The following is a 6446-nucleotide window of genomic DNA, read 5'->3' as shown; positions in this document are numbered from 1 at the left end:
GCTGTGCCAGTCTTCCTGGCCTCCTCCCAAGCCTCTGGGCCCAGCCTCCATCTCTGCCCCAGCACCCTCCTGGGTCCACTCCTCCCTGTCTACACATTCCAGAGGCCCCGCTCCTCTCACCTCTACCCTGGCCTCCTCAACTTCTCCTCTAACCACGAAGGAGAGAGGTAGGAAAACAACGTGACTACATTCTGCAACAGCAGCTGCTCCTGGCCCGCTGTGAATGTGTCTGGGATGTAAATCCATTGTCTCTCTGGTAACACAGGAAACAATTACTCATGCAGATGAAAAACTTTTATTCCTCTCCTTGACAGCTAACAGCTCAAGGAGTCTTTCCTATGTCAGTCCTCAGTTGAGATGGAAGCTAATATTTTCCACCTGGAGTCTCTGGGAGACTAGAGACAGCTCCTGGTTTAATAACGAACTTCCAATTTTTGGCAGGGCCACAGAGTTACAAGGCAGGGGGAGGAGGGAGGGAAAGAACGGGGGAAGGAGGGAGGGAAAGAACAGCGAGGAAGGTTCCAGGAAACTGCACCTGGGAACTGCAGGGGGAAAGTTATTTCAAAGTTGGGGAAAGTCAGACATGGCGCTGGCCTAGTTACTGAGATGACATGGCTCTCTGGGGAGAGGCAATCCAGTAGACAGCCCTGGGCAGTAGACGGGGAGCAGAACCGGGAGTGGGAGTCCCTGGGTTCCACGCTGGGGCTTGTTACTTCATTTATTCACCCACTCATTCAGCAAGTGTTTATTGAGTGTCCACAGTGTGCCAGGTCCTGCGTGGATTCTACATTAGGCACTGGCAGGGACAGCTTGGGGTGGGAGTGGGGGGTTGACAAGTACATAGCAAAATTCTAATGCAGGGTGGCATGTGTTATGATAGAAGAAAGCAACACCTATTTGGGTGTTGCTGGCAAGAGCCCAAAGGAAATCACATCTAAGCAGAGGCTTTAGATGGCAGAGGTAGAAGGGGTGGAATTCTAGACAGGGAGAAAGCCTACGACATATGCAAAGGCAGTTGGCAGGGCTCAGGGAGCCGCTAGGAGCTCAGCGTAGCTGAAATGTGGAAAGTGTGGGAGGCAGTTTCTCAAATGGTGCCCAGTGGTCCTGGCCACTGATGGTCACACCCTTACAGAGTCCCCTTGCTTTGAGTGGGTGTGACCTGTGATTTGCTTCTAACCCAAAGAACACAGGACAAAAGTGACCTGATGTATGGAATGTACATGGTAACGTCACTCATCCATTCTGCAAACTCTGCAAAATGCCCGGCCCCCTGGAGATACTAATCAGTGAACTATATGGGCTCTCCACTGCAGCCAGACCACATAACGGGAGAGGGGTCTGGGTGTGAATTCTGACTCTGGAGCCACATGTTTGTGTGGACTTTGGGTAAGGTTTATCACTCCCGAGTCTCACTCTTTTTTATATACAAACAAGGGATAAGAAGGCTTGCCTTACAGGTTGCCGTAAGGAATAATGGCAATAGATGAAGGTGCAAAGAGCAGCCCCTGGCCTGCAGAAGGTTCTCGATGCGTGACGGTATTGGTCAATGGACTGCTGAGAAGAACCAGCGATGAGCACAACATTCAGTAGATCAGGGTACATGTGCGGACAGAGTCCCAGAGAGCAGTTTCCAGGCTCTCGGCCTCACGTGGAAAGGTGTTGGCTCGGGTAGTAGATGGCCATCAGCTGTGGCTAGTTGGCCGTCAGCTGTAACCAGTGAGCCATTGGCCACTGGTATAACTGCCGCAGCTGCGTTGGTCATTCAGTCGGTTGGTTGGCTGAGAAGCGGACAGCAGGTTGAGGATCGTGTGGCTCCAGCCTCCTCAGTCATACCACTGAGACTACAGTGGTATGACTCCCCCATCTGTGGCTCCGTGGGTGTTCCTTTTTGGCCTCACCACATCCTGCGTTCTTATGTGGGCAGCGGGACCAGAGACCCCACAGGCCGCCCCGCACGACAAATGGCGGAGCGAGTAGGGTCTCCCGCACGACAGTCAACCTCTGCCTCATCCAAGCAGGTTACAAGAAAGGGGCTACAAGTCAAGGAATGGGGGCAGCCCTCAGAAGTTGGAAAAGGCAAGAAAAAAGATTCTTCCCTGAAGCTTCCAGACGAATGCAGCCCCACCCACACTGCGACTTTAGCCCAGGAAGACCAATTTCAGGCTTCTGACCTCCAGAACTATAAAAGAATAAATGTGTGTTGTTTTAAACCACTGAGTTTGTGGTAGTTTGTTGCAGCAGCAAAAGGAAACTAATACAATTAGTATCAGTCCAAAGATGGGGTACCATGTACAGAGATGTGGCCGAAGTTTCGCCATTGAATCCAAGAGCAAAGATCCAATGAGTCCCTACAGCGCCTCTGCTCATGGCTCTGCTAATGGGGAGCCCTGGCTAATGAAAAACAGAATAAGGAACATCTGAGATGAGGCAGAGATAGTTATAATCCCATTTTACAGATTAGGAAACTAAGGCCCTTAATGTTGAATAGGGAAGATAGTTAATGGCACAAAGATGCATCTAGAACCACAATTCTGAACTTCTGGTCCAGTGATCGTCTCTGTCACTGCCCCCTCACACCCTCCATCAATCAACCCAACATCTGAGACCTGAAGGATGAGCCAGTACCAGCCTAGAGAGACGAGAAGAAGGAGAGACAGGCACTTTATATGTAATGACTCATTGATCCTATGAGGTAAGTACTATCATTACTCCCATTTTACAGATGAGGAAATGGAAGCACAGAGAGGTTATTAACCTGTCCAAAGTCATCCAGCCAATATAGTAGACTGTATCAATTACCTCAACTAATGGCCTCCCTGCATCCACTCTCTACCTGTAACTCTGCAATTTTCCTCCAATCCCCTTTTGTGCTTTGGCCCTGTGACCTGCCTTGGCCAATGTGATGTGATGTAAGCAGAGTCTTGAAGGCAAGTACACAGCTCCATTTGCCCTCTTATATGATTGGGCTTACTCCCTCTTGGACCCCCATCATCACCACTGAAACATGCTCTAACTAACGTGTTGGAGGGATGTGGGAAGCACAGGGAAGAAGAACTAATTCATCCCATCCAGACCATTCTAGATCCCCTAACCCCCAGTCAACCTGCCAGCTGACCCTGGACACATGAGCAAGCCCAGTCAAGGTCATCCAAGCCTGGCCTGGAATGGAAGAACCACTGACCTGAAGACTTGTGAGCAGCAATAATAGCTTGTTGCTTTAGGCCACTATGTTTTGGAGTGTCTTGTTACACAGCAATAGCTAACTGATACAACCAGAAAGTAGCAAAGTGATGTGTTTGGGAAACAGCTTGGAAGGAACTTTTAACACGTGTTGGAAAGAAGTCTCAATAAAACCAACAGTTGAAGAGTAGGGTGGGTGTGAGGCCTGGTGCTGTGGGGATTGTTTTGCTATCACGAGAAAAACCCGTTTGAGGACGCAGGAGGAGGGAGAAGCAGAGGACTGGTGGAGACCCCATTCCTGCCCCCCCCCCCCGCTCCCTTCTATGCTTGCACATGGCACAGATACTTGATACTCAGAGCTGTGACTGCTGTCTTACAGACATGAAAGGAAGGAAAAGTATATCACAGATGTCAGCTCAGTGCCCTGACCTAATGAACCAATGCCAGAAGCTTCTATTCAGTAATACAAATAAGTCCTGTGTCAGACATATTGGCCAGGTTCCCTGGTTACCTGAGGCTGAAAGTAAGCCTGCCTGATGCATGGTGGCTGATTGGTCCCTGCAACTCCCCAGTTTCTGCAAGGCCAGGCCGGACACCTAGAGGCCCACATTCAGTCTCCAAGCCACAAGTCTATGTCTATTTGGTACATTTCCGACTTTGGTAAAAAGCTTGTTTGGTGCTCTGCCCAAATGTGGGACAGATATTCTGATTCAACTTTTTTCTCAGCTGGTTTTTTTATGAAAAGTTTTTGGCCTGCTCTGTCTTTTAAAATACCCTGTGTCACCTCCCCCAGAATAGCACAACCTAATAAGGGCCGGATACAGCTCTAGATTGCTATCCACCTAAGATTCCTATAAAGTCCAGAAAGAATGTGGGGGAAAATAAACCACAAAGTACAAAACCGCCTCCTTCCTCAGCACCACACACACGCAGAACATCCCATGTCTGAGTTCAGAGGCGTAGCTAGAAAGTGAATGGACAGGCAGCAGAAAGAGCAGTGAAGCAGGAGCCGGGCTGCACGATGTCACGTGGCCTTGTGACCTTGGACATGGCAAGCCCCTCTCTGGGCTTCTTCCCTCCTCTGTAGGGGGCTTCTCACTAAGCTCCTCCCCACTCTGCTCTTCTGAGTCTCGTGAGGGTCCTTCTCCTCAAATGCAGTCTCCCTCAGCAGCTACAAATGTGTCGAGGGAGAGTGATAGGACGGGATATTTGGGGAGACAGACAACCTGAGTTTTAATTCCAACTCTGGTACCTTGATGCTAAATTAATGTTGGACAGCTCCTCAACCAATCTGATCTTCAATCTGTCATTTCTAAAAGGGGAATGACAATACTACTTTATTTTCATCATTAGAGACGATGCCCATGAGATAGGGGCACATAGCAGATCCTCCATGATGGTCAATATTCTTCTACATTGTTAGTGTTATTGCTGTTGTCTTTCTACTATTGTTATTATGTGGCTAAAATGGAAGTCAGATGGTCATTTGCCTGGAGGAGGGGCATGTGGAGCCCACCAGCTCACAAGAATAAAGTAACTAGAATGGAAACAGAAAATGAGATGCCCCACATGCTGTAATTCATTCTTGGCTGCAGACTATACAGACCTCGGTTGGGAGCATCATTGGGAACTTGGAAAGGAAGGAAATGGTTGGTCCAGGTGGCTGAGATGACCTCCCTGCACTGGCCTTTGCACCTTATTAGATAGCAAAGGAAAGCTAGCACATTTGTGAGCCTGAGATGTAAATTAATACACACTTATTCTCTATCTTGGCATTATAGACTTTAATCTCCCAGTCTGCTTGCTAAAAGGGACAAATATCTTTCCAGTAATATTGCGGAGTTTTTTGTAATGGTCCCTAGGACGACTGACTTATAACCCGAAAGTAGAATGTTTGTTGTAGAAACCACATTTGCTACAAAGTTTGCATTAAAAAAAAACAAAAAAAAACATGTTTGTTCACTTTAAGTGGAAAACGCAGGTGCTTGATTCCACCCAACATTCTTGGTAGTAATTTAGTTAACTCACCACCCTGGCCCATGTTCAGCCTCAATCAACTCAACCTGTAGAAAAGGAACATGGCTGAAGTCATTTTTCTCCATGGAAGTACTCACTTTGCAAATGAGAATAAAACCAAGTGTGGAATCATGATTTGTTTCAACCACAATTGAGCCCCCAGAGAAGTGACAAGCAAATAGCTGTCAAGTCCCGCTGCTGTGGCCACTGGAACTTCTCGTAGCAGGACGTGGGGGAACATCTGAGCCTGAAGCTGCTCCTTCTCCAGCCCAAAACCAGGGGCGAGCATGACTTTGTGTGGATTTGTACTGGGTCACCTTAGCTAACCTGGAAACACACTTTCCAGAATTTTCTTTCCTGCATAGTTCTGGGTTAGCATGGCCCCAAGAGACACTGAGCAGGAGGTTTGCTCGGCGGAGCAGCAGCCATACTCTTCTCACATTCAGAGGCTTGGGGAGGAGCCGGAGGTGCTGCAGCTGCCCGCACTGCCTGCTGTGCTGGCTCCCCGCGTGGGCGTGGGGCAGCCTGTCCGGCCCTCTGCACAAACCCCTCCGCTGCTGGCTAGTGTCCAGCGGGGTTTTAGACTTAAGATTCGAGAACCATAGGCAGTGTCTTGTTTATTTCCTGCCCTGTTCACGCTGATCACTCATGTGTTCGTTCGTTCATTCATTCATTCATTCATTCATTCATTCATTCATTTATCTAACATTGTGGGTCTACTCATGAGGCACAAACCCTGTTCTAGGACCCAGAGGTGGAGGGTGACGGGGTCAGATCATTGGCCTTGCCCTCAATAGCTGCCATCCAGTGGGGGCATTCAGCACGGGTTCAGCCACAGCAAACACAGGGGACAGAGCGGAGAGAGGCTGAGAGCTCGCTGAGGTCACACTCGCCAGTCACACGGTTCCAAATTGGACCCCTGGGCTGGTGTGGGTGACTGAATGGTCCCCCAAAGATATGAATAACCTAGTCCCTGGGACCTGTGAGCCTCACCGTATGTGGCAGAATGGACTTTGCAGATGTGATTCAGTTGGGGATCTTGAGATGGAGATGATTCTGGGTTATCCAGGTGGGTCCCACAGGCAGTCACAAATGTCTTCAGAAGAGGGAAACCCAACTACAGAAGGGGAGGGTGATGTGAAGACGGAAGCAGAGAGACTCGAAGACGCTGTGCTGCTGGTCTTAAAGATGGATGGGGGAGCCAGGAGCCACAGGATGCAGCTCTAGGAGCTGCAGCCAGGAAGTGGGTT

Source organism: Rhinolophus hipposideros (genome assembly GCF_964194185.1).
Source record: "Rhinolophus hipposideros genome assembly, chromosome: 5".
Taxonomy (NCBI): domain Eukaryota; kingdom Metazoa; phylum Chordata; class Mammalia; order Chiroptera; family Rhinolophidae; genus Rhinolophus; species Rhinolophus hipposideros.
This window is presented reverse-complemented; position numbering follows the sequence as displayed.